Below are 10306 nucleotides of genomic sequence, written 5' to 3'. Positions count from 1 at the left end.
GAGTACCGTTGAAGGCGTAGTTGATCATGAACGTCCACACCTCCCATCGCTTCATGGTAATCTCGAACCAGCTGAGGGCATGGGACTTGGGAGATCGATCCGCCGGGCTCTCTACGGGTGACGTGAGTAATTTGGGTGGAGCAACCAGTCGCTAAAAATGTAACTGGCTTGCTGTCCATCCACGACAGAGCTACGAACTCGGGGCGATCTCTCCATACAGCTATTCGGTAAGTTCCTCTGGCCATTTTCTTCGGTCTCTTTTTCTGCGTAAAGTCAATAGCTTTACACCACCCTTTCCGGTCCTTGCGAATGGTCCCGACGAGGTAGTGGCCCATACTGAGGAGTTTGTCCGATAACGGGATTGACGTATAGAAATTGTCTGTACAAATAAGCCTCTGAGAAGGCTGTCCTCGTAGTACGCGCGTCACATTCTTCACCACAGCTCGCTGCGCCACAGCGTCTTCGCTAGCGTTCGCTTTCCCGCAGTAAATTTCCAGTCTACATATACAAACACACCATATTGTTAGCGATAAGGCGAATACAATATGGATAGTGCGGAACGCATTACGGATGCACTGAACCAAAACTACCACGGATATCCGCCACATGTGCCGGATATCCGTAATAAACGTACAACATACCTCGAGCAATACGCGGTGTCCGCGCAGCACGTCATGTAGAACTTCGTACCCCACTTGTTCGGCTTGCTGGACATGTACTGGCGCATTGGATTGCGGCGGTGACGCATTGGCACCATCCCCTCGTCGAACGAAATTCGCGCACCGAGCCGATATCCGCGGAAGAATGTCTTCTGCAAAGCTTGAATAACAGGACGGATCTTGAACGCACGATCCGCACTGTCGTGCTGCCGGGCATTGTCGTTGAAATGCAAGTAGCGAGTAATGTCGTGAAAACGATCCCGACTCATGAACTGTCCGAATGTAACGCGGGATAGTGCACCCTCAGCCTTCGTAATCCAATGACGACTGAGACTCTCTCGGCGCGGCTCCAGCGTTCTCGCGACAAGTAGTCCAATAAAGCGAACAATCTCATGGGGCTGTATTGAGCTCTTGCGTTCCAACTTTCTTCTGTAATCCTCGGTAGTGAGTACAGCAGTCGACGGAACGGTCTCACGACGGAGAAGGGCACGTGCTCGCATCTGCTGGGCGATAGATTCCGCACTGCCTCGGCGAAACTTGTTCGTTTCATTTGCGATTTTTCGCCACAGCTCCTTCGGCAAGAAGAAATAGAAGATCGCCAATGGGTTTTCAGCGTAAGCTAATGCAGCGCGAGTTGGACCAGACGGACCTTCGTAGAGAGAAGAGCCCTCCCGCAGTACTTGACAAGACTGCTGCTCCATGTAGACGTCCCAGCCTCCTGCGCGGAGGTTATCCAAGTCTTCACTAGTCAGATCAAAGTCCACAGGCACATCATCGTCTTCATTCGCAAGATCGTCACCACTCTCGTCACTGGCGACTGAAGCAATGTCGTCCACAGATTCATCATCATTTCCATCTTGGAGAATGAGCTCTTCGTCACCTTCTGCATCCGAATCTAGGGCTCGCAACCAGTCCTCTCCTCCCCTGTTGAAATCATCAGCATCGAGATCTTCGAATAAAGTGTCCCGCCGCAGGGCATTGATAAAGTCATCAGAATCAAAATCGTCAGGAGAGACACCGGTTCGGAGGCCAGCACGCGCGGCATTCAGTGCTTCCGGAATTGCCACTTCCGGATTATCCGTCCTTTCAGCAGGAATATCCGGACCAGTCTGGTAGGTAGTATCTGGAACAACTTGGGTGGTATCCAGAATAGGGGGTTCTGTATAAACCGTTATAAATACGTTAGTAAAGCTCAAGCAGAGGCCAACTGATAAATTTACCAGCGCGACGTTGTTTAGAATCTTGGCTTGACGCTGAAGACTTGTGTTAGCTGGCCGTTTGTGGTGTTCGTTCAACTGCATGCGACCTGGACGTGTTGTCACGAGGGTTAGCCTTTGCTGCAGGCCTCGGCTGTCGTGGCGCATCTTTCGCTGCGGCTGAAAGCTCACTTTCACACGTCGTGTGCGGATCGGGGGTCTGTGCAGCACCAGACAACGTCAAAGCAACTGGTGACGCGGTGGACGGCGTTGGGTTTGGTAAAGGGTCAACCGATAGCCACCCTTGCCTTCGGCAATAGTTCATTAGACTCTTGTCACCTATTCCAAAAGGGGTTAGATAGTAAAGCAGCATGAAACAGTGTTCATAAGTAACGTACCGAGGAAATAGTCAACGCCTTCCGTTCCTTTGAGACTCCCACCCGGCGGTAGATACCTCCGATCGTCGCTCAGCCCCAACGACTTTCGAAACTTCCAGCCTTTCTTGGTAAGCTCGTTCCACATATGGGCGAACGTTTTCTCGGTAGCGTAGGCGTACATATTCTCGAAACAGGAGTGATGGTCTCTTCTCGGGCGCAGATCTCGAAATGAAAGGCTGGCGAGCGCCCCCAGTTTCTTATATCTGCAACCCTAACCACTTTCTAAATATTTCATGTCTCATCGGTCGGAGCTGCTACAGTTGGCCTGCTAAAATTTATCCTATACAAATATCAATATGCGGATTTTCAGTGCTGCAAATCTGTTGCGGACAATGCGGAACAATTTCATCTTTGAAATTACATTCCGGATAATCCGTAATGGTCGTATTAGAAGGGTTAAACCCAATTTAGACCGAGCCGCTAAGCGATCCGAGCGCGACAAGGCGGGGGGAGGGGGGATAAGCGGCGTTTCCGTGGTCGTGTAGAATCAAGCATGGGTGGTACGAACAGACAAAGTTCGACTTATCAAGCGGCTCACAATTCTAGCGCAGATGAAGATATCGTCGCTGATATGCGTGCTGTGGTTGACTTCGACCTCAGAGCTGCAAGTAAAAATCCACGCAAACCTTACGTATGCAGTAACTGTGGCGAGTCGGATCACAACGCTATCCGCTGGTGTCTGAAGTTGAATTTGCGGCTGAAGTGAAGCCTGAGAATTATGTTGTTGGTCAATGTCTGTTTGAACTTCTTCACAAGTAAACCAACGATCACAGGACAGTTTCACTGCCCAACTATCGGCCATAAATGACAAAATCATGTACACGCTCTAAACCGCTGAATACTTATCGAAGCAGCTCATTTGTTTTTGTTGCCTTCATTCAACTCGAGCTACCAATCATGACTGGATAACGTATATGTATCGATTTTGGGACCAGCGGTGATAGAGCGTGACCATTTTGGAATCAGTCGTGAAAATACGTCTGCGTGTGGTGAGGGGGGGGGGGCTGTCGTCTGAGCAGGGAAGGTTGCGTTGGGGCCGTACTTAGGACATACATGTTGGTCGACGGTGCCGTCGTTATTGGTGCGGGCGCCGACCCACCCGGCGACGAAGGGAATCGGCTAGCACCCTTCGTACGGTTTCCTTTGAAACATTGTCGTATTGTTTGGGGATGTACAATCAAGCTGAGATTTTGTTTATCGACTCGGTCTCCCGAGCTCTTGTGCTCGAGCTGTCCCAACCGAAATACGAGCGCTGATTTAGCTTATTGGACGCTTGGCCCATGCGTTTTGCGAGCTGAAGCGTTGACGCTGGTGCTTCTCGTATGTATGCTAGATACGCATCCGACCACCATCATCCATGCATACGAATTGTGTCCATATCAACGCCAGCGGCATGCAGCGCCGATGCGCCTCCGGTTCTGAGTGAATGTTTTGAAAAGCGTTCTGGTTCCTCGCCAGTCTGTTCTGCTGCTGCTCGTAGAACTTTCGTCATTGTTTATGCAGATAGCATCAGTCGGGAACTCAACAAGCACAGCGGCGACTCTGGTGACAGCTAGAGCAGGTGTGCATTTCGCTGGAGAAGTAGAGCAGCGAAGACGAGGCACACGGGTTTTAGTCCGCTCTTTAACATGGTCCTGGTAGTCGACGGTTTTGTCTGATCGGTTTTGCTCCTTCTCAGTGTGATCTGTAACGATGTTGCTCTTGTAAACTTGCTTGAGATCGCGCGCCATTTTCGTCTCGTAACGTCACCGACTTGTAGACTACATACGTGTCGCTTGCCTCTTGAACATAGATACTCAGCTCCTCTTAAACAAAAAAAATAAACCCAGCACTGCGGCCCCACAGAGCACGCGGTGCCGGGCGATGAACATGATGGATGCTGTGGTGACCTGGCGGAGCATCTCGATGGTAACTTCAGCGCGCTGGCGACGGGGAGAGCTGAGTCGGCGCGTACCTTGGAGGACCAGTTCGTGTTGCGACTGCAAGGCTGATCGATCTCCGGCATGAAGCTGATGACACCATCTGACGTGGCTGAGCTTAGCCGGTACGGTATTAACTCGGCGATGTTCTGTCTCGCCGTGGTCTTCCCAGCATTCAACTGCGAACATAATAAGCTGTATGGATTGTTGCTCGGGATCGACTGGTGACAGCCACTGGCTGAACCCCGCCGGGCGCAGAACGGCACCGTTGTCTCCACGTATTGAGGTACCGTTGGTGCGATGTATCTGCGAGCGACCGCCACTGTAGGAACGCAACTTTGGCTTGTAGATCTTGCGAAATTCGGTTAGAATATCCTGTTGACACCTTAGACGCATACAGTTAGTCCATGGTCTCGATTTTGCTCCAGTCCACACTCTCGATCCTAAGTCCGCCAGGTAGCTCGATGCTCCTAGGAGGTGCTTGGTGATCACGGGTAGTTTGAAAATCAATTCGGAACACGACATAGCTCTCACTAGATCTTGGCCGGTGGCGCTGCTCGCGTTGTGCTCTCCGATCCAGGATGCAGCAGATGTATTATCTATATCCGGCATCGTACATGTACTAGCTGATTCCCTGGTCGCTGGAGACCTTGTCATTGCCGACACTACCCTGAAAGCTTTGCGGACGTTGATGCTGAACCTGGACGAGTCACCTGGTGTAGATTGCTAAATGGCGTCTTGTTCCTATTCGTCGAACTTCACTCGGATGTCTTCGCCAGCCGCTGGATAAATTACAGATTTACCCTCGTTTCTTGCATTAATAATCGGGGGCTAGAGTCCTGACCATGATGCTTGTGGGACCACTATTGGCTGCACCGTTCTGAAGCAGGGACTAAACCCATTGCCGATCGTCTCGAACGTCTGTAAAAAGTTTAATTGTTTTGAAAACGAGAAGATCGCCGCCACGATTGGTGTAGGCGCTGAACGAATGTATGATTTGACCGACTACGGAGACTCATGTAGTCTCATGCACCGCGAATTCAGTCTTGTAAGGCATCGTACTCTGGAAATAACCAGGTGCCTACTTGCCCAGGCACTGTAACACGTGCAGATCGGAACACTACCATCGTTCAGCCACATACGTCAAGTACTGGAAGAGCTCAGACCGTGTCCTGTCGTGCTGTTTTTCAGTCGTCACCTACTGTAATCCCTTTCATACAGTGATCATCGTCATACGCGGAGCCAACATCCGATTCACCACATGCTCCAGTGTGGGTGACTCCGTCGCCCAGAGTGAAACCATCCTCTCAAAGTACAATAGTGCAGTCCCATCTAGCTCGCCATTTAGGGTGAGGATTCGGAATTACTCCGACCAGTCGCCACCGCTCATCTGCTGAGCTTCAGCCAGCTTCTGTAGGAACCTAAGCCCCCACGTCTTGAAGTCCGCACCTAGGCCAGAGTATACTTCCTTGCCAGTGAAATTTGCGAAGCCCGATCAGTCCAGGTCGCGTGGCTTCGGGACCTCGAGTCTAAAGTTCAGTGGTGGTATGAATTGATCTGCCATCGGTGCGTCTATCCATTGCTGCATGTTTGTCGCATTTTGCGTCTGCGGCGTCGGCATCTCCGGGGCTGGCGTCATCTGTAGTGCTGTCCTTAACGACGTATCAGAAGATCCGACTATCATTTGTCGAGCTCGAGCCTTTATGAAGTCTGTGAACGCGCTCGACTCTGTGTATTTGTGCTCGAAGAAAAGCGTATCCTCACGCTGCTTCATATGCTTTTAAAGATCCGCCTGGCCCGCCATGAACTGGGCTTTTTGCTACGCCATGCCTTCGAAAAATCTTTGAAGTCTGCCCAGGCGCTCAGAGTTTTGCGCTTAACTTCAATTTCTCATTTCGAGAGCGGGTCTGCCGCCACGTTCAACCCGTAGAGGTCGGTGGCATGAACATTGCGCGGCCTTGGGCGCTGTGAGGTGTCGTCGAAATCCATTGGGCTCACAGCATGTTGGGCGCTTTTCCTGGGCTCTGCGTAGAAGATTAAAAACGGAGTGTATGCAGCCGTTATGTAAGCCTACTTGGCAATGAAATGTGTATTCTCTCTCTCGAGAGAAGTTTCCTAACTGCCCATCCTTCTCGTATTTTCCACCAATGCTCATCTTTGTCTGTGGCTCTTCGAGTCTTTCCAGACGTCCTGTCAGTCTTTCTACACGCGCCAGCATCTTGACCATATCGTCGACTCCGTGGTTTCCGGCGACCGCAGGTTGGTCGCCAGGCCAGTTGTCACGGCCCCGCAGGCGTTCCTGGAGCGACGCGGTGATAAGAGCTACATAAGACAACAGAAGAGCTGTGTGTGAGTGCTCGAGATCCACAGACGTCACTACGTACTGATAATCTATACTATGGGGAATACTAGAAAGAGAGCACGGATCAGTGCGGTGGTCAGTCGGCTAAAAGAAGCAAGCAACTTACGGGGGGGGGTGTGCTGTGACGGAGACGACACTCATATATCTACATAAGCCACTAGGGCACCTCTCGCATAACACGGTCGAACGCATGGCCGACGCGGGCGGCTCGGGCTTCCGATTAACGAGCAGAAAGCGATTGAGCTGTTTGACCTGCGCACAAGATAAACAGAGTAAACACAACAAGTCCTAGAAGAGCACGGGAGCAAAAGAGGCTATGGATAAGATCGGAGGCGTCATCGGGAGTGACATCAAGGGACTTATGTCAACCAAGGACATACGAGGCAACAGGAGCTTAATCAACTTCGTTGGCTACTCTACGAGCGACGTGAGTTCCTGGCCAAGAATATGATGAAAGCGACGAAGAAGTTCGAGCACTTCTTAGTGTACTTCGAGAAAAGATTTAGCTTCAGAATCCACGTGCTTAGGACCGACGGAGGCGATGTACACGAACATGGATCCGTTCTACAATGCGACAGGAGAGCATTGTCCGATTAGTGAGAGATAACCAGGCATTGGACGGAAAGGCCGAACAAATGGGCAGCACTGTGCTGAATATGGCTAGGTGTATGATGTTCGCTAGTGGATTATCCCTCTACCGTTGAGGAGATGCAGTCGAGTACGCGGCGTACGTACTCAACTGCAGCTCATGCAGAGCCAATGGCAAGTGAATGTCACCATTAGAAGTGATGACAGGAACGGTGCCGAAGCTGCCAGAGATTGTTAAGTTTGCAGTCCATGCACTGCGTACAGAGACGCCGTCAAGAAGACCGGATAGACAAGAGCACAAGTCGGTATGATCATTGGTAAGAACGATGGAGCAAAAGGATACAAGATAAACATACCCAAGGGCGGATACTGATCACTTCGCTGTATATCAAGAGCGTGGAGACCTTGGATGAGAAGCGAAATGCACATTTGCAGGCACAGCGCGAACTCGAGGATCCAGAAATAGAGCAAGCAGAGTCGAAGAGGGTATGTCAAATACGAAACGAAAGGAGACAAGCGATGACGAGTCGCAAGGCAGTGACACTGTAGGAAGAAGAACAACAGTTCGACGGACAAGTCGAAGGAGAAGAAGTGGTAACGGTCGAAGAAGTCGAAGACGAGATACAAGAACAGGAAAACAGCTGAAAGGAAATATGCAGCAGAAAAAGAAGGAGCAGTCGAAGAGCAAGTGGCATTCGAAAAACAGCATCACACACGGATGCGTACGCGTAACATGGACGCGAAGCACGTCCAGATGAACAGGGTGAGCTTCGTGATGCGTAAAGACCCGAAGAACTACAAACAAGCAATGAAGGACCAGCGTGCAGAAAAATGGAGGCAAACTATCAAGGGGGATATTGATGCGTTGGAACAGAACGCCACGTGGGCATTGGCAAAGAAGCCGCCGGGAGTATAATGCCTGCGTCCGGAGTGGGTGTTTAAGCTGAAAATTTCGCGGACGGTACCATCGAGCGGTACAAGGCTAGCCTGGTGGCTCATGAAGACCAGCCAGAGTATGGTGTGGACAATACATTCACATTCTCAGTAGTAGCGGGGGTAGCGTCAGCGAGAGAGAGAGTGATACTAGTGGTGTCGCATGTCTGGGGGTGGGGTTCCAGTGCGCCACGAGACGTTCCAAGTGCATATGTGAAGGCCAAGAAGGAAGCTGACCTGATCATCATCCTGCTGATACTGCAGGGCATGGATCTCATTAAGGCACAGCTCAAGGCACTGGGCGAGACCAGCAAAGACGAAATGGTGTTGATCCTGTAGAAGGACTGAATGGGTTGAAGCAGTCGGGCCGACTGTGAAATCACTTCCTGCACCATATTTTGGTCTCGCTGGGGTATCAGCAGTGCTACACGGACGTTGCCTGTACATTAAGACAAAAGGAGACGGCATGGCACCTTTAGGCATCTATGTGGATGAAGCACTTGCCGACCTTTTCCTCGCTCGTTGCCGTCTTAGTGGCGGCCAGGAGCGAAGTTAAGTTCTTCGACGGCATGTAGGTCGTGGAACGGAGGGCTTGTTGTCGTTAAGATTTAAGGGATCCCGTTTAACTACGACAAACGAAAATGGGTGGGCACCGGATAAACAACAGGTCATCTGATTTTGGTTGGTGAAGTGTGAGCTGGATAGCTTGGCACCCGTACGTACGCCAATCGATGGTGGACACGGCGGCGAGGAGGCGGGTGCACTACAGCCAAGTAAGGGTGCTGGGAGTCCAATACGTCCATCGGTGCATCTCTGGTGGGCTGTTTGCTGTGGATCTCAAGATGCCCGCAGCGTCAGACATAGCTTTGCAGTGCACTACGTGACCAGGAACGCGCACACACCCACTGAGGAGAACAGTACGCTAGCTAAGCGGATTACCAGGTATCTGAAGGGAACAACGATATTAAAGTTCCTGATGAACACGAGCAAAAGTGCGACGACAAGGTGCTGGTGGAGGCGTACAACGACGCAGACTATGCACTGAACAAGAAGGACAGGAAGTCAATAACAGGAAGAGTACTCATGGTGGCAGGAGTCGTAGTGGCGAGGCAATACAAGAATCAAACGTGCGTTGCACACTCGACCATGGAGTCAGAGTTTGTGGCGGCGTCACAGACAACCGCGGAGATGATAGGCATCTTGGAGTGCCTCAAGGAAATAGGACTGAAGCTACAAGAGCTGTCGGTGCTTCACATCGACAACCAGGCCGGAATTGCTCAACTAGAAGGAGAAGCTTCATCCGGTCGCGCAAAACACATCGATACACGTCACAAGCTCGTCTAAGACTTCGTACAGAAAAATGTAGGAGCACTGCGAGTCCGTAAGGTTGCGTGTGAGCATCCTGACAAAGCCTCTCCCTGCGCCACAGCGTAAATAAGTACGTCAGATTGTGATGCTATCAGGCTGATCGCTGGAGAAGGTGTGTCTGAAATCACAGGAGATTACCATGATTTTAGGACATCTTGAGACATCGTACACGACGATGCGATTGTGAAGATCTCTTCGCTCACGAGAAGGTGAGCATCGGTGGAGATTACGAGACGAATGAGCAGTTAGAAAACCTCTCACAAGAGAGGATGCACATTAAATGTTACATAACAACTGTATACAATCAGTCTTTAATCTTCCACGCAGAGCACAAGTAGAGCGCCCAACATAAGTACTCAGTCATGCAGCCGTAGGTTACAGCTCAGTAGAGCCAAGGTAAAATATTTGTAGAGCAAGCAGGCAAACGTTACTTCATAAAATACGTATTGACTGCGGTACGATGTCGTTATGGATCAAGTGTTAGCCCAACAAGACAAAAGAGCTAACACCTCGTGCTAGTTTGTAAACGGTAGCGGTGTTTCAAAGCATGCATACGATGCGATCTACTTAGTAAGGTGGCTTTCGCTTTACCGATGTGTGTGTAGTGAAAGTCGATGGCTGCATTTAAAGTTACCAAACAGAAAAAAAACAAATTTAGCTACGTTTTGTATTTATAAAATGCAGCCATCGGCTTTTACTTTATGTGCATGTGCTGTAAAATACGTCGCAATCCAAGGTGGTTTGCCAAAGGATAATTTATCATTTGACAAACCTAAACAGCTCATTTTGACAATTGTGATGATATAAGAGAGCTTTCGGAAGGTCGGAGTTGACCACGTTTCAG

Source organism: Phytophthora infestans, genomic scaffold (assembly GCF_000142945.1).
Source record: "Phytophthora infestans T30-4 supercont1.20 genomic scaffold, whole genome shotgun sequence".
In the NCBI taxonomy this organism is placed as follows: Eukaryota; Oomycota; class Peronosporomycetes; order Peronosporales; family Peronosporaceae; genus Phytophthora; species Phytophthora infestans.
The sequence above is the reverse complement of the archived record's forward strand: the minus strand, read 5'-3'. Positions refer to the sequence as shown.